Source organism: Diabrotica virgifera, chromosome 9 (genome assembly GCF_917563875.1).
Source record: "Diabrotica virgifera virgifera chromosome 9, PGI_DIABVI_V3a".
In the NCBI taxonomy this organism is placed as follows: domain Eukaryota; kingdom Metazoa; phylum Arthropoda; class Insecta; order Coleoptera; family Chrysomelidae; genus Diabrotica; species Diabrotica virgifera.
The window spans coordinates 20,974,597-20,997,459 of NC_065451.1; the positions used below are offsets into that span (position 1 = coordinate 20,974,597).

Below are 22,863 nucleotides of genomic sequence, written 5' to 3' on the forward strand. Positions count from 1 at the left end.
TGATGGATTTTTTTCTCCCGGAAGCCGTCCGTGTATGCACCCCGGTCACACTGCAGCCTTTTGGCTTATTGTGCTTTCTTCCATTTGCTCTCATTATATCCCATTACATCATGATTAATAAAAGATTCCGTAACAGCATAGCATCAGTCAAGACATACCTAGGAGCTGATATCAAGTCAGACCATAACCCACTGATTGGCAAAATTAAGCTCAGGCTAAAGAAGGTTAGACGTAGTGTCAATCCAAAATTTGACATCAGGCTATTAAAAGACCAAAACACAGAACAGAGTAGTCGGAGAGATAGAAGCGGATTTTGTGCGTGATAAGTAATATGGAAAAACTATACGGGGATATGTTGAATTAGTTTAGTACATGACTTTTACCAACGACCGGAAACCAGAGTTGGGGCCGAGGGTAGTTATAAGGGGTCAAAGTCGCGGATTTTATTATTTTTTTTATGAAGCTCATGATCGAGATAGTGCACCAAAATTTGGAAATAAGTAGGTCATGACGTAACTAAGTAAAATCTCTAGGGGCGGAACGCTGCGTGACCGACAAAGGGGTGGGGGTAGGGGTGAATATAAAAAATATAAAAGGTTTTTTGCGACGTTCGTGATTGAGATAGTGGACCAAAATTTGGGAATAAGTAGATCATAACATTACTAAGTAAAATCCCCAGAGCCGGAAACCAGAGTTGGGGATGAGGGTAGTTATAAGGGGTCAAAGTCGCCGTTTTTATTATTTTTTTTGTGACTCTCATGATCGAGAGAGTGCACCAAAATTTGGGAATAAGTAGGTCATGACGTAACTAAGTAAAATCTCCAGGGGTGCCACTCTGCGTGGCCGACAAAGGGGTGGGGCAGGGGTAAATACAAAAAATATAAGAGGTTTTTTTGCGACGTTCGTGATTGACAGAGTGCACCAAAGTTTGGGAATAAGTAGACCTTGACATAACTAAGTAAAATCCTCAGAGCCGAAAACCTGAGTTGGGCATATGGGTAGTTATAAGGGGTCAAAATCTCCGTTTTTATTATTTTTTTTTTGTCACGCACATGATCGAGATAGTGCACCAAAATTTGGGAATAAGTAGGTCATGAGGTAACTAAGTACAATCTCCAGGGGTGGAACGCTGCGTGGCCGATAAAGGAGTGGGGGTAGGTGTGAATATAAAAAATATAAGGGGTTTTTTGCGACGTGCTAGATTGAGATAGTGCATCAAAATTTGGAAATAAGTAGACCATGACTTAGCTAAGTAAAATCCCCAGAGCGGAAACCAGAGTTGGGGATGAGGGTAGTTTTAAGGGGTCAAAGTCGCAGTGTGTATTATTTATTTTGTGACCCGGCACAACATTTGTCCCCCACGCAGCGTTCCGCCCCTTGAGATTTTACTTAGTAATGTCATGATCTACTTATTCCCAAATTTTGGTGCACTATCTCGATCACGAACGGCAAAAAAACCCCCATATATTTTTATACTCACCCCTGTCTACCACCCCTTTGTACCCCAAGTAGCGTTCCGCCCCTGAAGATTTTACTTAGTTACGTCATAACCTACTTACTCCCAAATTTTGGTGCACTATCTCCATCATGAGCGCCACAAAAAAAATAATAAAAACCGCGAGTTTTACCCCTTATAACTACCCTCGTCCGCCACTCTGGTTTCCGCTTCTGGGGATATTACTTAGTTATGTCATGGTCTACTTATTTCCAAATTTTGGTGCACTATCTCAATCACGAACGTCGCAGAAAACCCCTTACATTTTTTTATATTCACCCCTGCCACACCCCTTTGTCGATCACGCAGCGTTTCACTCCTGGAGATTTTACTTAGTTACGTCATGACTTACTTATTTCCAAATTTTGGCGCGCTATCTCGATCATGAGCGTCACAAAAAAAAATAATAAAAAACGGAATTTTGACCCCTTATAACTACCTTCCTTCCCCACTCTGATTTCCAGCTCTAAGGATTTTAATTATTTATGTCATGGTCTACTTATACCCAAATTTTGGTGCACTATCTCAATCACGAACGTCGCAAAAAACCCGTTATATTTTTTATATTCACCCCTACCCCCACCTCTTTGTCGGCCACGCAGCGTTGAGCCCTATAGATTTTACTTAGGTACGTCATGACCTACCTATTCCCAAATTTTGGTGCACTATCTCGATCATGAGCTTCATAAAAGAAATAATAAAATTTGCGACTTTGACCCCTTATAACTACCCTCGGCCTCAACTCTGGTTTCCGGCCGTTGCTGAAAGTCATGTACACAACTAATTCAACATATCCCCGTATAGTTTTTCCATATTACTTATCAGGCACAAAATCCGCTCCCAGCTCTTAGACTAGAGTGTAAAACGGTATATACAGAACAACTTGAATGCCGTTATTCAATCGTATGTAATGGACCAGGAGATAGAAAAGTTGCATACAGTTTTACAAGACATACGTGAGAAATTCCTCAAACCACTACAAATAAAGAAGAAAGCGTGTATGACAAACGAGATTTTAGATATGATGGAAGAGAGGCGAAAGTCCAAAGATCAGGACATGTCATTACCTATACAAAAGAATAGATAAAGAGATCAAAAAAGCAATTAGAATAGCTAAGGATGCACGACTAAGAGAACAATGTGCGGAAATCCAGCAATTGCAACATAAACACGATTCATTCAATATGCACAAAAAAGTTAAAGAAGCTGCAGGCTTATACAAACCTAGAAGAGTTAGGTGTTTGGCAGATAATCAAGGCAAACCACTGTTAAGTGTGGAAGAAAAATTAGACACGTGGAATAAATATGTGGAAGTAACTTTTGCAGATGAAAGGCAGAATACCATTGAAGACACTGAATGCCAAACAGGACCCCCGATTACCATTGAAGACGTCACGTCAGCTATTAAAACAACTAAAGATGGTAAAGCTGTAGGGCCTGACCAGTTTTATGTAGAATTCCTAAAACTTATGGATGAACAAGGAATAAAATGGATAACAACTGTATTCAACAAAATATACGTAACTGGAAAAATACCCCAAAGCTGGTTAAAGTCGACCTTCGTAACTTTACCCAAAAAAGTAAATGCCAAAACATGTGAAGATTACAGAACAATTAGCCTAATGAGCCACTTACTCAAAACGTTTCTGAAAGTGATACACGGCAGAATATATAAAAAATGCGAAGAACAGGTATCATGGACGCAGTTTGGATTCCGCGATGCCTTAGGCACCCGAGAGGCTCTATTCGCTATCCAAGTGCTTATGCAAAGATGCAGGGATGTTGGCTGTAACGTGTATATTTGTTTTATCGACTACAAAAAGGCGTATGATAGAGTAAAACATGATAAACTTATAAACATCTTGGAAGAAGCGGGAGTAGATGATAGAGACTTGAGAATCATATATAATTTGTATTACAACCAAACTGCCAATATTAAAGTGGATGACCAATTGACAGAGGCAGTCTCCATAGATAGAGGAGTGAGGCAAGGATGCATCCTGTCCCCGGTGCTGTTTAATATATACTCTGAATGTATCTTCCAGCAAGCGCTGGGAGAACTACAGGAAGGCGTATTAGTCAATGGAGCGCGTCTGAACAACATTAGATATGCCGACGACGCTGTAGTTTTTGCAGACAGTCTAGATGGTTTGCAAAGAATAATGTCGCGCATATCAGATATAAGTAGAGAATACGGACGGTCGACAGCTACACATACCTTGGTACCAACATAAACAGCCAGTGGGACCACTCAAGTGAAATAAAACAACGCATAGCGACAACGAAAAGCGAGATCAGCGTTCATAATAATGAAGTCTCTTTTTAGAAGCCACGATTTACCTCTTGCTACCAAAATCTCTCTCATCAGATGCTATGTATTTTCTACGTTATTATACGGAGTAGAGGCATGGACACATTCCGAGGCTTCTTTCGAGAATTTCGTGGGTGGATCGTGTGACTAATGTTGAGGTTCTACGTAGAATAGGCAAGGAATGCGAGATTATTAACACAATCAAAGAGCGCAAACTAGAATATCTTGGCCATGTTATGAGGAATGAACAGAGATATGGCTTGTTGCAACTCATTCTTCAAGGCAAGGTATTTGGAAAGAGAGGACCAGGGAGAAGAAAAATATCTTGGCTTCAAAACCTGAGAAAGTGGTTTAATACATCGACAACCAGACTATTCAGAATAGCAGCAAGCAAAGTTAGGATAGCCATGCTGATCGCCAACATCCGGAACGGATAGGCCACTTAAGAAGAAGATAGAACACCCCATCCAATATAGTAGTGCCCTTCACTAGCCTGTAGAGGTCCATTGGATTAGTGCCATATACTTTCGGACTTGATCTGCAGTCTCCATATATTCCTTGTCTCTTGCGATCCAGAACCTCGCAATCGCACAATACATGTCTGACTGTCTCGGTCTCTCTATTGCATAGTCTGCAACTGAGATCTCCATTGTATAGTCCTATCGTGTGTAACTGTCCTTTTACTGGAAAGTTTCCAGTTAAGAAACCTGTAAGTAGTGATTTTGAGCTGATTCCTGTTCATTTTGAGCAGTTCTTCAGCTCTTTTTGCGCATGTCTGAGGTATAATATATCTCTTCGCATTCTTTTGCGTGGGAGTTTTTTTCCACTATCTTTTGTGTTGTCTTCGTATCCAGCCTCTTAATCGGTCTCTGATTGTGCTTTTGGGCACTCCCAATGCCCGTTCTGAACCGAAGTATCGTGTTGCTGATCCTCGTCTAGCAAGTTCGTCAGCTTTCTCATTGCCAGCGATCCCTTGATGTCCAGGCACCCAAATGAGTTTTACCTCATTATCTTCCGCCAGGGTGTCAAGTTCTTCGCGGCATTCCCATACACGCCAAGCCTTGAGGTTATCCTTGGGTTCTTTAAAGCCCTCAAGGCCGCTTGGCTGTCTGAACAGATATTGATTCTCTTATTAGTATAAGTCCTCAATCTGTTTATCCGTGCACAGTGCAGGATTGCATATACCTACCTCTTTCTGAAATACAGAGGTATATTCTCCTAGTGGGATGGAACCGTTATAGTCCCTATCCTCACTATGTACTCCTGATCACGAACCATCTTCTGTCTTGAACCCATCTGTATACCAGGTGTGGCCCTCATACTTCAGATGTCTGCCAGGATATCCCCATATCTCTCTGGAGTGTATTTCCTCCTGGAAAGGTATTTCCATTTTATATTTGGGGATTGAATGGTCTGTTATCATCTCCCTTAATCGTACCCCTGCATATATCCTTGATGCTGCAGTGTTCCTTACCCACTGCAATTTTGCTTTGATTTCCCTGCAGTTTATGTAACCCCATCCTTGCCTCGCCCTTCACTAAGCCTTTAACCCTATAGCCTAACTTCTCTACCTGCACCTTTGACCACCAGACCAATGCTGCGTACGTTATTGTGGGCTTCACCATCATGTTGTATATACAATACGTCATGTCCGGTTTAAGTCCCCATGTTCCGCCATGTTTGCGTCTGGTCACCATTAAAATGGCCATCGCTCTTTTGGTTATTTGTTCTAGGTATTGATTCCAGGTAAGCCTCGAGTCTATTATTACTCCGAGATATTTTACCTCCCTCTCCACATTTAGGGAAATCCCCATGAGATTCACAGGTCCTATTCCCTCTAACTTTCTCTTTCTGGTGAAGGCTACTATTTTGGATTTGTGAGGGCTTACGTACAATCCTACCTCACTTGTCCATTTTGATACTACGTTCAGAGCCTGTTGCATATTATCCCTGACTGTTGTTGTTGTATTGAACTTGCCCTGCGCCAGAATGACGAAATCATCTGCATAGCCCAGGATATTGTATCTTCTCCTGTTGACCGTTCCAATAAGTCCGTCCATAATCAGATTCCACACTAAAGGAGATAATACTGAAAGTCTGTCAGTTGCTCACCGAGAGAGAGTTTCAACTTAGTATGATAATAGACAGTCTTGACTTATTCAACTTCAGTGACATCTGATAATTCAAATCCATAAGACTAAGTTTTCAATCTAAGGTCATATAAAATGTTACTCTATATCCCACCAGACTGAAAACAATGGGAACCTTCTCTGGTTACACCTCCGAGGCTTCTACAATTTGCAAGCCATAACGGATGCTGAGACTAAGGAAGATGAGGGAATTTTACAATTTATAATTCACGTCCCATCTGCTCAGCGCGGTAAAGTTCCAACGAGAATGGTTCCCTTCGTACTCCAATCAGAGCAAACATGTAATCAAAAATGAATAACCATTTTCAATTTCGTTGCAAAACGAAAATACAGCCGCACCATATTCTAGTCCAATCAGAGAGTGCAGCAAGCACCTCTACCGGTTTCGAAACTTATTAGTCTCTCATCAGGAGGCACATATGCTGCTCTCTCTGATCCATCCAAAACAAACCCCGGCGTGCAGTCACGGATTGCAACGAACGAAATGGCATCTATGCCATATGGTAGGCATATACCAGGTAACCCTGGTAATCGGAACGTTCGCTAATCCGAACGCATAAAAAAATTATAAAATTAAAAAATATGATCGCGGACCGAATTTTTGGATTTAATATGACAATATGGGCACAATACGACCGCGGATTTTTGTTTTGTTTATGCAGAAATACATACAATATATTTGTTTATTATGCAGGTGTTTTATACCTTTAAAATGAGCACTGGTAAATGTCGATTACATTCAAACTAAGTAAGATATGGTGCAAAAAAATTGATGACTAATTTATTTTAAGATAAAAAGCGAAATATATTTAACCTCTTATCCACCAGATTTAAATGCATCGCTTTACTTCTACAATACCTTTTATTATAGTGCTATTTATATGTTCAAAAAGTTGGAAGGGTTTAAAATGCATGGTTTTGGAAAAAATAAGATCAAATTATAGAGCGTATTTTTAAATTTTCTTAAAAATCTTCCTTTTCTCCAAGTTTTCAGAGCAGCAGTGTGCAAAGTACAGATTGCCATGATGGTCGCCAACTAAGGAGATAAGGAAAAGCTCTTATCTCCATTTTTGTGAATAGAACATATTATTGCTTCCGATCATTATTTTGGTAATTGTTCTTCATTCAATATTTTTTCGATGGATATCTACATTTCTTCATGAATGTGATTTATTTCATATTTGAATATCTCTGATGTTATTCTTCCCTAGTGGATTAAATAACTAATTACATAGTTAACTATGTTAACTGTGTAATTATATAAGTAGATATGTTATATACACCAATTCAATTAGAATTGGCTTATTGATTCAAAATATCGACGGGATCTTTTTCGTTGTTCGTCTGATCTTTTGAAGCAGAATCACTTAATAATATTTCCATCAAGGATTTGACCTTACCTGCTTCTCATACCCCATATACTTTACCACAATCGAAATCTGTTAAATTACCTGACCGTGATGGGAGTGGTTATGGTTTTAAATATGGCTAAACATTTTTGTCCGAGAGTAATAATTACCGAAAGAATGAGAACTTATGAAAGATTGCGTGTTTCTTGTACGGGCGCCAAACAAACCCGATACTTCTGCTGTATACAGGGTTTTCCAAAACCTTGGTAGGTGGTTTCCAAAGTTATTTAAATTTTAAACTGATAAAGCGCAAATATGTTTTTTGTCTTTTCTTGCCTTTATTTAGTTTTTTCCTATGCCGTGTCCAACCATTATCTTTATCTATTTATTAGGGGAGTGCATATAGATTTTCACTTCGGAAAAAATCAAACAAGATACAACTTTTTGTAATTTCATTAACAAATGTTTAATAAACAATATATCAAAAAGTTCTACTCGAGAAGGGGGTGCTTCATTTTTTATTAAACAAATGAACTACGAAGTTTGATGTTTTTTAAATAACTCCGAAAATGTAAATTTTAGAACAAAACTGACTTGACCATTAAAAATTCTGAAAATTTTACAAAAAAAACCTTATTTAAAGAATTTTCTAAAATTAAATCTGTATCTTCTATAATTTTTTATTTATAACGCTAAAGTCACCCTTCTCACAAACATTGGCACACTGTAAACTAGCGTACGGCGAAGTGCACGGTTGAGTTATTTTAATGTAATTCTTTAACTAATGAATCAAACTAAATTTTACAAATTGAACCTATAAGAATAATAATTAAGCTATATTATGGTTATAATAAAAAGAAATAAAATGTATGGGCATAAGTACGGTGGGGGCGGAAAAATGAGCCTTACATGAATTTTGTTTAAAAATGATTTAAAAATGTGTAACTAATACAATTTGTCTTATAAAACCCTAAATTTTGCACAACTTACCTTTCAAGCACCGTACTAAATGATGTTTCGTTCAAAAAAATCTCAAAAATTTAATTCAAATGATATGACGTCTTAAAAAATGTAATTTTTGAAATCTTCGTAGTTTTATAGAATTACCACCACTTTAAGACGGTATTACTCAAGTTTGAACAGATCTATTACAGTTTTATAAGTGCTTTTTTAAAGCTTAGGATGTAAACTTTAAAATGCACTAAATTATTTTACTTTAGAAATGAAATAGACTATTTTTTTTTTGAGAAAATTAAGAAAGATAACAAAAATGTAATACAAAAACCGAAAATTACCAGCTAAAAAAATGTTATAAGTATAAAGTACATTCCATGTCAAATCACTCGGGCAAAAAATTTTGGATCTCCGATTTGTCTGAAAATTGGTACATAGCTTCTGCGGGACGTAAAAATAGGAATATTTTTGAAAGTATGAGTGGGTGTCTCAAATGAAAAAAAGAATGGTGAGAGAGAAATGTTTCTGATTGGCTTGGAAATTTGGAATGGGGAAAGTTTTGTTGGAATGTTGAGATAGTTTTGAAAAGAGGGATTATTGTGTTACCGGCATCCGAAAGGAGCAGTCAAAAGTTTTCGTGAGTAGTTCAGAAGCAAGTACTCGTGATTGTGTTGATAGGGAGAGTAGCTGAAAGGTGGAACGAGAGACAAATCAAATCGAGGAGAAATACCTCTTTGATTCTGTAAAGTCCAAGAGAGTAAGTTACAAGAATTATCGTTATTAAAATTATTTGTGACACCAAGTAAAAAAGATACTTGGGTCTTAGGAGATTATTGTTGAGAGAAAGAGAGGAGAGAGTTTTGGAGTTTATTGAACGAGTACTGGCAAAAAGAGGCCTGGCTTGTGTTTTGGAGAAATATTTGCTGGTATCCTGCTGGATTGTTTGCTGAGAACGGAGAGGGCTTTGATTGGTAGCCTAACATAATCAACAAGGAGGAGCTGTTTGGGTCAAGAGGAGACATCATTGTGTGTGAATCAAAAAGGTCAGTCAATAACCTATGTGATAGATTTTATTTATAATCAGAAGTTAATTTTTTTACGTAAAAGCATATGCATTTAAGATTCCAACATTTCAAAAATTTAATAGGAAGTATAAGTAATGTGTTTGTTTAGCTTGTTTTATTAATGGTATCAAGAACAAACCAATAAATATTTTTTTTTGAATTAGATTAATTTATATGATAAAGGTTTAATTTGGACAATTATGCCCACAGAATTTAAGTGATAAATTTACAGAGCATTGCTTTTGATAATAAAGGTATTTCTTTTCCTATTTTTATCCCGATAAGGATCAACTAAGAGATACTGAAACTACGAGAGAAAATAAGTATAAGATAAGATAATTTAGACATTTTTTTTTATATTATAAAAAGGCACCCTGAGATTCTTTCTTAATTTTTATGTATGATTTGCGTTAATTAAATAATTGATCAGATATATAATAATTAATATAAAAGTAATAGAAAGCAGATCATAACAATACATTATAAATTATGATTCGGGAGTGCTCCTAGTAGCATTTAACGTGTCTTGGTTTGTTTATTTCTACTGCATCTTGATTGTAAATTTAGTGTAAGTTTAAGATGTTTGTTTTAAGTCTTGCCCAGTTTTCTTCGACTCAGTCGCTTTAAATGATATAAATATGTGTTTCTACATTTTTTGCAATTTTTTTGCATAAATAAGTCCAAAAATATATCTACCTAGCACTAGGCTAAATTCTGAAACTTAGCAAAGAGAGCTAAAGTGCAGAAATCACTAGAACCGCAAAATATCTTAATACTTGAGGAAGAAAGTGTCCAATCAATGCATCCTTCCTATATGGATGTCAAAACTGAACCCTAACAGGCAAATATGACCAAGATACGCACAACAGAAAGGGCAATGAAAGGAGTAATGTAAGGTATACGACTATCAGTCGAGGAATATCGAAAAAAAAAATCGAGGATATCACAACAAAAATTGCCAAATGACAGATTGCCTGACGACATTAAAAAAATAGCCAGAACAAATTGGAAGTACATTGCTCAGGTTAGAGATCGACAAGTTGGGAGAGGCCTATGTCCAACAATGGACGATAGAAGGCTAAGAAGAAGAATAATAAGCCGACTCATTCTTTCTCTCTGGTTAAGTAGAGCTACTACCACTAGAGAACATTAAGTAGTTATCTAACATAATTTGGACTTTTCTCTTTTTCTTTGTCTCTTGCAATGCACAGGTATCAGTATCAATATTCTCCTCTTTGGTACTTTGGTTATTTCTTCTCTATTCTTACAACTAATGTTGTCTTAATTGTGATTATCTATTTTCTCCCATTTTATATCATTTACGTTTTCATTATTTTTACAATTTTGTTCATGTTCGTTATAGTTCTTCTGTAACGTTAATTTTTTATTAAAATCTTATGTGAACCAGTCTTATCTATTGCAACAAATATTTCAAAACTTTTATAGTTTTGAAAACATGGTGTGGAATTTTCCAAACCCAAATTCTTAATCCTTAATTTCTTATATTAAAAAACAGTTTGCCCTACTTGTCATTACAGTATATATTTTCAAAATAAAATTTCCTTCAGTTCAAGGGGTATCCAGAAAATAAACAACGTTATTTCATCATCATTCAGTTCGATAATGTTTTTATGAAAATAAAGGTTGAGTGGAATTTTTCGTTTAAATAAAATGTACAAGGATGTCCACAAACGCTATTCATAACAGAAAATTGCAAATTCTGGTTTAATTCAAATATCTTCAAAACTTTTAGTACTTGTAGTGTGTACCTGCTTTGTACGTAAGAAGTTATACTTCAAATATTATGATTTTAACGAAATAAATATAAACTAAAAAGGGGTAGTTCCCTGGAACTTTAGAAATAAATATACTTTAAACAGTTTACTATATAATATTAAATATTAAACTAATTTTAATACTTACTACATTAACACAAACGCATTGAAAAATGCCACAAAGAAATTATTTTGGAACAATTGCTGGCAAAAATGTTTACTAAATACGTATTTTTAATAAAAAAATTTATATAATAATATATATACTTATAGGTAATCATAAAATGTATAAAAAAATAAAAAATAAAAATTTGCATTGGGCATTGGGGAAATCAAATTGGGCAAATCGAAGCACTACTACATTTTACATTTTCCAAATACATAGGTATATAATTTTTTATTACAATACTAAAACGTTTACAGTTAAGTACCTGTTGCTTTTAAAAATTCTTTTAAAAGTCACTACAGCTATAAACACACTTTTGTCTTTGTTCTAACAACAATAAAAACTAAAACACAACATTTGCTTACCCACAGCCGCCTTATTGAATAATTTTTGACAGGTCATTGGAATGCCCAATCAGAGAAACGTATAACGTATCCGCTGTGATTCATTTGCGCGTAGGGCTAAAATTTTTTGATGAATTCAACCACATTTATATTTACTCCCAATCCCAACATTTTTCTAAATCGCGCCTAAAGAAGTGTAACTTCAAAAACGAAAAGAAAAATACTACGTAGATATAGTTAGTGACACAAAATCCGAACGTCCATGATATATTATTGTATTTTAATATAATTTGGTATGCATGCTTATCTTGGTAAAAACAATAAATGATTAGAATTCCAGCCATATCAGATTAGGTTTTCGTTTTTATTATTTTTTTTTTCTAAATTGTTTTATTGTATTGACAAATTGCGATGTAATAATGTTATTATAAAATCGATTTGAAATTTTTTCATTTTTTGAATTGACTGGTCTTAAACTTCAACTCACCAATATCTCCAACAAAAAGCAACAGTTCGATTCGAAAATGAACTGTCCGAAATCTTCACAGTCGGAAAAGGAGTTAGACAGGGTTGCATACTGCCACCAACATTATTTAACATATATGTACTCTGAAACCATCTTTAGAGAGGCCTTGGACGAATCAGAAGATGGTATTGCAGTAAATGGACAACTGACAACTTATAAATAATATTACACATGCAGACGATACAGTATCTATTGCTGGCAGATAGTGCGCAGGGACTCCAAATGATGATGGATAATGTTGTAGAATCATGTAACAAATACGGCCTAAAACTTAATTGTAAGAAGACAATAATAATGATCGTTAGTAAGAACACCAACATAAACGCCCAAATTACAGTAAACAATACACCCTTAGAAAGAGTACAGAAAATATGCTATCTTGGCTGCAATATTAAGGATACTTGGGATCACAGCTATGAAATAAAAACTCGTAATGAAAAAGCCAGAATCTCTTTTAACAGTCTTAGGAAGATTATCTGCAACCTATCTTTAAATATCAATATATTAAGAATTCTTAGATGTTACGTCTTTAGTGTCCTCTTCTATCCTATATCCTCCGTCTTACAGAAGATACCATAAAACGATTAGAGGCGTTTGAAATGTGGTGCTACCGACGTATGTTGAGGGTAGTGTTGCCAGGTCCGATTTGTTTTTAATCGGTACATAAGCAAAAACAAATCGGGATTTACGGTTGTAGATCGGGACAAATAAACAACAATAGCCCAGTAAATGACCGTTTTGGAGTGTAATTTTCAGAGAACTCCGAATTGCATGACAATCTGGTTTTAGGTTCTACTTACTATCTACTTCAAAGTTGAACTTGTACCGTTGGTTGCTTTTACTTGGGGGGTGTCAGTTACAGTTACCCCTTCTCGGGGGTAAAAAAACGCGCGGTAAAGGAAGTCCCAAAATGGATCAACTGACTAACCCTAAAAGACTTTTGTTCTATATAATTTTTTAACTAAGTCAATACTTTTCGAGTAATTTTTTTCGAAAAAAATATTCTTAGCAAAAATGTAGTTTTTAAAAAGGCATAAAAATTGTATGTTTAGAAAGTCTATAAAACCAGTAAAAGCAAAGTTGTATGTGTACCTCATTAAAAATACGTTCTTATTCGTCAAATTCCAAATCAAATTTTTCAACTTGAAATAACCAAAAAAAAACCTATTAAAATTTTTTAAAGTGTTTAAAAAAATCTTTAATTTTGTTTTATATAAAAGCCTCTAGCATTAAAACTAAGCGAGTTACGCTCAAAATAAAGTTGGCCCCTTTTTTTGATAAAAAAAAATCGTGAAAATATCCCCCTATTTAGCACCGTAAATAAAATTAATCGTTACCGCTTTACCTTTTACTTTATATGTGTATTGTTTGTACGATCTGTAAGGTTTACCGGTTGAGAGCGCTTAGTTTTGAAAAAAAAATGGATTTACAGTAAAAAAAATTTTCCTAAAATATTGTAAAACCCCTTTTTCCCAAATAACTTAAAAAGTATTAGAGATACTAAAAATTTCAAGGAGTAAAAAGTAGGTAGGTTTTGCTTTTATAAATATGATAGATTCATTTTGTTTTTCTGTAAGACAAAAATTGGTTAAAATATGGCTGTTCATATTTTGCATACACTCGTGATTAGTGACTCGTTCAGGCCCTTTCAATCATGTAAAAAATACATTAGTAAAGTAAATTGTTTGTAAAGCGGTAACGATTAATTTCATTTGGGGTGCTAAGTAGGGGTAGATTTTCACGATTTTTTACCAAAAAAAAAGGAATCAACTTGATTTTGAGCATAACTCGCTTAGTTTTGATGCTAGGAACTTTTTTAAAACATAAAAATAAAGCTTTATTAAGAAAGTTTTAATTGGTTTTTCCCGAAAAGTAATTCATTTCTTGGTTATTTCACGTTGAAATATTTGATTTGGAATTTGACGAATAAGAACGTATTTTTCATGAGCTACAACTTTGCTTTTGCTGGGTATAGACTTTACGAGTTCACATTTTTTTTTTCATTTTTTTATGTTATGTTACATTTTTTGCTAAGAATATTTTTTTCGATCAAATACTAACTTTTTGAGTTGTTTGTGAAAATCGCCCGCGAACGTGATTTTTTTGTCGAAAAATAATCATTTTCAATCTTAAATACTTCGAAAAGTATCAACTAAGTTAAAATTCTATAGAATTAAAATTGCTTAGAATTAGTCAATTCATCCATCTCCGGACTTATTTTAAACGCACGGTTTTTCACCCCAACTAGGGGTGACTGTCACCCCCCGAGTAAAAGCAACCAACGGCACAAGCCGTCTAAATTTTCATGCAATTCGGAGTTGATCCTGAAAATTACACGGTATCGCATTATTTCCCGTTCATTTACTGGACTACAAGCTGTTTCTATAATATGTATTTAATCCTACATAATAATAATAATCAGATGAAATTACAAAAAAAAAATCGTAGATTCAGTATATTATTTATTTATTAAAATTATATTTTTCATTTGATTTTGACGATTTTAGGAGTGCCTTGTTTTTTATAACATAGTTATAAAATTCACAAAGAGACTTAGAACAAAAACTGGAACAGTGGAGACAAGCTCTGGAGGAAAAAGGTTTAAAACTTAGTAGGACAAAAAAAAGAGTATTTGGAATGTTCATTTAAAGATGGAGCTACTACAAATAAAATGGTATTTTTGGATGGTGAAATGATTGTAAAAAGCAATAGTTTTAAGTACCTAGGATCGGTATTACAAAGTAATGGAGAAATAGATGGAGATGCATGCAGTAGAATTAGGGCTGGATGGATGAAGTGGAAAGAAGCGAGTGGTGTGTTGTGTGACAGAAAAATTCCAATGAAGCTGAAGGGAAAATTCTATAAAACAGCCATAAGACCAGCTATGATGTACGGAACTGAATGTTGGGCAGTGAAAAAGAAAGAGGAACAGCGAATACATGTGGCGGAAATAAGAATGCTTAGATGGATGAGTGGAGTGACAAAGAAGGATAAAATTAGAAATGAATATATTAGGGGAAGTCTAGGTGTGGCACCAATTGATGCCAAAATGAGAGAGCATAGGTTAAGATGGTTTGGTCATGTTCAACGTCGAGACGTTAACCACCCAATACGAAGAATAGCTGAAGTGCAGATTCCTGGAAGGAGTAGGAGAGGAAGACCAAAGAAGACCTGGGGGGAGACGATAAGGCAGGACATGTTGGTAAAGGGGATTAACATTGATATGGCCCAAGATAGAATTATGCGGAGAAATGCAATTAGGGAAGCCGACCCCGCATAGGGATAAGGCAAAGAGAATGATGAGTTATAAAATTCACTGCAAGTCCTCCTGAAATTGGTTTTCGTGGGCGAAAATCGGGACATTTAGTGTCCCGATCAGGTACAAGTCGGTACGCGTCCCCAGACCCCTGAAAATCGGGACGTCCCGCGCAAATCGGGACACCTGGTAACGCTAGTTGAGGGTAGGGATGGGAAAAACCTACCGGTTTAAACCTAAAACCGGTTTTTTTACTTCGCAATAACCGGTTTTACCGGTTATTTTTTTGTCACGGTTATAACCGGTTTTTTCTTTTTAAAGAAAAAACCGGTTATTAGGTTTTTACGGTGATTAGGATTAGGTTAGGTATTATTTGGGATCCCAATCATAATAATTATTATTCTCAAGTAACTATTCCAAACAAAACCATAATTCAAATTTTATTTTATTTTATAAATACAGAAGCAAACTGAAGTGCAATCTCACATCAGCCAGCAGAATCAGTTATTAAGTTTTATGTAATATTTCCTTGAAAAGGTATTTGTAATCATAATATTTACATAAGAAGTGTCTGTATGAATTAGACGCAAGCCAAACATCATCTATTTTTCACACTAAACTCTTAAACTCTTGACATTGAAAGTCGGTGAATGATTTTATCTGATTACCAAAAATAATGCTCTGCCTATGCATATCGTATTACTGATTACGAATACGAATCTCCAAGAATTTCCCTACGTTTTCAAAACGATACACCCATACAGGAAGTATTAAATTAGTTAAAATGTACCTATTCTAGAAATATATACAAACGTGTTAAAAGTAATACATGATACATTTTTTTGATTGTAGTAAAAATAAAAGATATATTGCATTATCCAATTTATTTTTAAGTAAAATATTTATGTTGATATTATTTTTTTTAAATCCCATTTCAAAGAGTCTGGGAAATTTTTTATAAGTTGAAATGGTTGGGGAATTTTTTGATTTTGGGAGGAGAAGAAAATTGTAATTGTAAATGTAACTTTGTAACCTATTGGATTAAAAAACCGAAAACCGGTTTTTCCAAAAACCGGTTTTTTTTGACCGGTTATAACCGCCAGGTTAAACCGTAAGCAAAAAAAAACGGTATAACCGAAAACCGGTTTTTTGTTAAAAACCGCCATCCCTAGTTGAGGGTCTCATATATACACCACACAACTAACATAACTGTTCTCCAGGGCCCAAGAAAAGACAAAGAAATAATTAACACCGTAAAGAACAGAAAATTGGCTTACTTCGGCCACATTATGCGTAATAATAAATACCGACTTCTACAGTTGTTTGACGGCAAGAGAGGTTCTGGGCGTAGACGTATATCCTGGTTGACCAATCCTGAGAAGTGGACTGGTCTAACGGCAAGTGATATATTTCGAGCTGCTGTGAATAGAATAAGATGGGCCAGTGTGGTCACCAACATCTATAGAAGACAGGCAATTTTAGAAGAATACAAGGCGGTATCTTCAAAGAGCTCTAGCTCCCTTAGGAAGCATTTTCAGACTAGGTGAATTCGGTTAAATTGTCTTAAAATTATCTGAGGAATCTCCGGTCTTCATTTGCCAGAAGAGTTTCTAGACACCCTGTGTAAATTAGTTTGAACACAGCCATGCAGTGTCAATTTCATAAGTTTTTTTGTTAGGAGGCCGAAACGTCAAGTAACGTTTATTTACATTCCCATATTTAATTCACTTCTCTAGTAATTACAAATGTAAAATAGCACAAGACAATAGCTGCAGAACAACCTATCCAATATACTCAACATCTTCTGCGCTAACCTACATAATTACGATCAAATCACATTTCCTTATGTAACTCAAAGCAATGAACCAGTTTATATGCTAAACGTAAAAGTTTGTCCAACAAAAAGTATCTTAAAAAGAAGAGTAATAAAATATTTACGAGCTTGCTTAGATACTTAAGAGAACGCATAAATTGGAATATTTGTGGCAGTCCAATGATTTCCTTATTGCCAATCTGAATAGACACCTAAATATTTTGTATTAACTTCCTTTTTACGAAGGAAATTGATTAAAATTAAAACTTTGATTGAAGGATTTTAAATAAAAACAACATAATTAACGCACTTGGCAGGGCCGTAACTACCACTGGGGCAACCGGGGCAGTGCCAACCGGGGAGCCAAGAGGGCCCCGTTTGGTTGGTCGTGTATATATTGTAACGAGGTCAAATAAACTTTTTAAAGTACTTTCAGTCAAGTTCTACTTCGAGTTGTCCTATTGTAATAAGTACAAAGCACATTAATTCTAACAACGTCAATGATCGATTTTAACCTATTTCACCATTATAAAAAAATTTGTCTCAAAATCTCTCCATGAAGTCACTTATATATATATATATAATCGGTTTATAACGTTCTACGACGTCTTCCGATTCCCAATCGCCATTGCTCTCGATCGTAGCACATGTCTTCGTTCAAGCCTCTTTCTCCGATTTCCCTATGGATTCCTTCTATCCAGCTTTTCCTAGGTCTTCCTCTCTTCCGCCGTCCTTTTGGTGCCCATCGTAGCACTTGCTTGGGTAATCTGTCTTCTTCCATACGTTGTACGTGGCCAAACCATCTTAGTTGCTTTGTTTTTATATCGTCCATTATTGTATGCTTTACATCCATTATCTCCAATATTCTTGTATTTCTGATTTTTTGTATTCTTGATATACCAGCAGATCTTCTCCAGAAGTCCATTTCAGTTGTTCTGAGCATATTTTCGGATTTTTCTTTAAGTGGCCAAACTTCGCTGCTGTATGTTATAATGCTCTTAACAATGCTGTTATAGATGTTACGTTTATTTTCTTTGGAGATACTTTGGTCCCATAGGATTTTGTTCAATAATGCGATAGCTTTCCTTCCTTGTGTGCACCTTTCTTGGATATTCTTGTCCAACGTTCCATCTTGTGTAATTGTAAGACCCAAGTATTTATATTCCTGACAGTGATTAATAGTTATTTCATTTTCCAACGCTAGATCCTGCTGTATACCTCCAACGCACATATATTCCGTTTTCTTGGTATTCACTTCTAAACCCCAGTTCCGGTACTCTTCTATGATTTTTCGGGTCATATATTCAATATCGTGATAATCCTGGGCCATAAGAATCTGATCATCCGCAAAACATAGAGTGTATAGCATGTTATCATCATTTAGCGGTATACCCATATTCTTACATTTCCTTTTCCAGGATTTCAAAACTTGCTCTAAATATATTTTAAATAGTGTCGGCGATAGACAGCAGCCCTGTTTAAGACCCTTATTCACTTCAAATCCTGACGAGATTTCCTTGCCTAGCTTAACTTTTGCTATATTATGTTGGTATAGATTTTTTACAGCTTTAATGAGGTTCAGACTGATGTTAGTTTTTTCGAGGGCTTCCCAAAGTTTACTTTGTGGTACAGTATCGTATGCTTTTTTTAAGTCTATGTACACTACATGCAGTTCTTGATTGTAGGCTATTTGTTTGTCTATTAACTGTGTTACACAATATAGGTGGTCAGTGGTGGATCTGCCAGCGCGGAAACCGGCTTGCTCTTCGGCCTCTAAGTCCTTGTATTCTTCTTCTATTTTATTTTTGATAATTTTTCCGTAAACTCTGCTGATGGTGCTTGTGACAGATATTCCCCGGTAATTATCGCATATATTTTTACTGCCTTTCTTGTGTATTGTAGAAATTACAGACAATTGCCATTCTTTTGGTATGACTTCGCCATTCATACATCTATTAAATAGATCTCTTAGGTATTCATACAGGGTGTTGCTACCGTATTTGAGCAGTTCTGGTGCTATGTCGCCAGGCCCTGACGCTTTTCTATTTTTTAGGGATTTGCATGCATTTCGTACTTCTTCCAGTCTTAACCGAATCGGTGAGCCACTGACAATTACATTGAAACTTTCGTGATCTTCGTTTTTAATAAAATCTTCTCTATTTTCTACTAGTAACTGCTTGAAATAGCCATCCCACTTTTCCAGAGTAATCGGTGTTATTATATCCCTTTTGGTATCTGTTCTCAACGTTTTAAGGAATTTCCAGCTCTCTGTGTTTCTTGTCCCCCCTATATAGGCGTTAAGTTGATTGCATTTGTTTGTCCATGTTTCGTTTTTCTTCTGTGTGATTTTTTTCCGCACTCTTGCTTGTGCTTATTTGTATAAAACCTTATCGGAATCTTTCTGTGTACTCATATATTTCCGGTACTTTTCTCTCTTATCGTCTATTTCGGTGGCTATTTCTAAGTCCCACCAGTATGGTTTATTTCTTATGTTGTCTTTGTACTCCCCCAATGCCTCATATGCAGCTTCGTGTATACATTGTGTTATATGTGTATGAAGATGTTCCGTATTTATAAATGTATATTGTCCTTTCAGTTTCTCGTCCAGTCGCTTTTCGTATAACGTTCTTATGCTTGTTTGTTGTAAGCTTTCTAGGTTGTATTTCTTTTTTGGTGCCAATTTGTTTCCTCCTTGTTCTCGTGGATTTAGATTTTTTTGAGATTTCATTCCGGAGAACAGTACTTCCGCTTTTAGAAGATGATGGTCACTGCCGCATGTTGCTCCTCTATAAACCCTTACATCGTTAATTTTCATTCGACTCCGTTGTTTTATCAAAAGATAATCAATTATACTTTTCTGGTTCATAGTAGGTTGGGACCGAGTATATTTATGAATGCATCTATGCTGGAAGAAGCCGTTCATAATTCTTAAATTGTTCTGTTTACAGATGTTAATTATTCTTGTTCCATTATTGTTGAGTACTTCCTCGCCGTATCTGCCTACTACGTCATCCTGTTTTTTATTGCCTGTTCTGCCATTTAGGTCTCCTAATAATATAATTTCTCTGGCATTTCCTATTTTGACGATTTCATCGTTGAGCTGTTCATAGAACTCATCTTTGTTAGCTACCAGTGCGTCCTCGTTTACACCATATACTCCCAAAATAGTTATTCTATAGCCATATATGTTCATGTTGACCTTTATCATTCTTTCATTTATTCCTTCCCACGATGTTATGTGCTTTCTTAATGTTCTACGTATGAAGATCGATATTCCTTGTTGAGCTCTTATGTGTTTTGGAACTCCACTATAAAAATGATCATAGTAGCCCAATTTCTGTGATTCTTGGCCTTTCCTCTTAGTTTCTGTCACCACTGCTATGTCCATTTTCATGTATTTTAGCTCTAATATAACTTCATCCATTTTATTTGAGAGGCTTTGAACGTTCCATGTTCCAAAATTCATAGTCCTTTTTCGTCGCTTTTTTCGTTGCCGAGTGATCCGTCCATTCATCCGAGTCTGATTATTGGGTCGTTTAACATTTGCTTGTTTTTACAAGTATCGAGGAGTTAGCCCGATGCCTTAACCCCCAACTTGGAGGACCAGGGTTTGATTTCAGAGTTCCTTCTCTTAGAGAGGTTGCTTTCTCCACAGCTAAGGAGTCCTCTCTACCCCACTTCAGTCATTTTTTTTACAAGTACCGAGGAGTAAGCCCGATGCCTTAACCCCCACCTTGGAGGACCAGGGTTTGATTTCAGAGTTCCTTCTCTTAGAGAGGTTGCTTTCACCACAGCTAAGGAGCCCCCTCTACCCCCCCATGAAGTCACTTCATTTTGAAAAAGACTAAGTTTTCACTCTAATGGCATATAACATATCCCACCAGAATGAAAACAATGGGAACCTTCTCTGGTTACACCTCCGAGGCTTCTACAATTTGCAAGCCATACGGATGCTGAGACTAAGGAAGATGAGGGAATTCTACAATTTACAATTCACGTCACATCTGCTCAGCGCGGTAAAGTTCCAACGAGACTGGTTCCCTTCATAGTCCACACAGAGTAAATGTAAATCAAAAATGAATAACCATTTTCAATTTCGTTGCAAAACGAAAATACAGCCGAACCATATTCCAGTCCAATCAGAGAGTGCTGCAAGCACCTCTACCGGTTTCGAAACTTATTAGTCTCTCATCAGGAGGCACATATGCTGCTCTCCCAGATCCAACCAAAACAAACCCCAGCGTGCAGTCCCGAATTGCAACGAACGAAATGGCATAGATGCCCTAGCGGCAACTGCTAGCAAAAGACTAAGTTTTCACTCTAATGGCATATAACATATCCCACCAGAATGAAAACAATGGGAACCTTCTCTGGTTACACCTCCGAGGCTTCTACAATTTGCAAGCCATACGGATGCTGAGACTAAGGAAGATGAGGGAATTCTACAATTTACAATTCACGTCACATCTGCTCAGCGCGGTAAAGTTCCAACGAGACTGGTTCCCTTCATACTCCACACAGAGTAAATGTAAATCAAAAATGAATAACCATTTTCAATTTCGTTGCAAAACGAAAATACAGCCGAACCATATTCCAGTCCAATCAGAGAGTGCTGCAAGCCGAACGAAAATACACTGATTGGACTGGAATATGGTTCGGCTGTATTTTCGTTTTGCAACGAAATTGAAAATGGTTATTCATTTTTGATTTACATTTACTCTGTGTGGAGTATGAAGGGAACCAGTCTCGTTGGAACTTTACCGCGCTGAGCAGATGTGACGTGAATTGTAAATTGTAGAATTCCCTCATCTTCCTTAGTCTCAGCATCCGTATGGCTTGCAAATTGTAGAAGCCTCGGAGGTGTAACCAGAGAAGGTTCCCATTGTTTTCATTCTGGTGGGATATGTTATATGCCATTAGAGTGAAAACTTAGTCTTTTGCTAGCAGTTGCCGCTAGGGCATCTATGCCATTTCGTTCGTTGCAATTCGGGACTGCACGCTGGGGTTTGTTTTGGTTGGATCTGGGAGAGCAGCATATGTGCCTCCTGATGAGAGACTAATAAGTTTCGAAACCGGTAGAGGTGCTTGCAGCACTCTCTGATTGGACTGGAATATGGTTCGGCTGTATTTTCGTTTTGCAACGAAATTGAAAATGGTTATTCATTTTTGATTTACATTTACTCTGTGTGGACTATGAAGGGAACCAGTCTCGTTGGAACTTTACCGCGCTGAGCAGATGTGACGTGAATTGTAAATTGTAGAATTCCCTCATCTTCCTTAGTCTCAGCATCCGTATGGCTTGCAAATTGTAGAAGCCTCGGAGGTGTAACCAGAGAAGGTTCCCATTGTTTTCATTCTGGTGGGATATGTTATATGCCATTAGAGTGAAAACTTAGTCTTTTGCTAGCAGTTGCCGCTAGGGCATCTATGCCATTTCGTTCGTTGCAATTCGGGACTGCACGCTGGGGTTTGTTTTGGTTGGATCAGGGAGAGCAGCATATGTGCCTCCTGATGAGAGACTAATAAGTTTCGAAACCGGTAGAGGTGCTTGCAGCACTCTCTGATTGGACTGGAATATGGTTCGGCTGTATTTTCGTTTTGCAACGAAATTGAAAATGGTTATTCATTGTTTTTTTCACTTCATTTTCTTTGCTTTCAAA

General features: G+C 36.3%; 1 protein-coding gene across 1 annotated transcript in view; it reads right to left on the minus strand.

Moving 5' to 3' along the window:
• Window positions 1-11,850, minus strand: part of LOC114331195 (protein fem-1 homolog CG6966) — a 144,421-nt gene extending 132,571 nt beyond the window's left edge. Inside the window, exon 1 of the mRNA XM_050661644.1 lies at window positions 11,630-11,850. The gene's annotated coding sequence lies outside the window, so the exon portion shown is untranslated. The remainder of the gene's footprint in view (window positions 1-11,629) is intronic.
• Window positions 11,851-22,863: the final 11,013 nt, after the last annotated feature.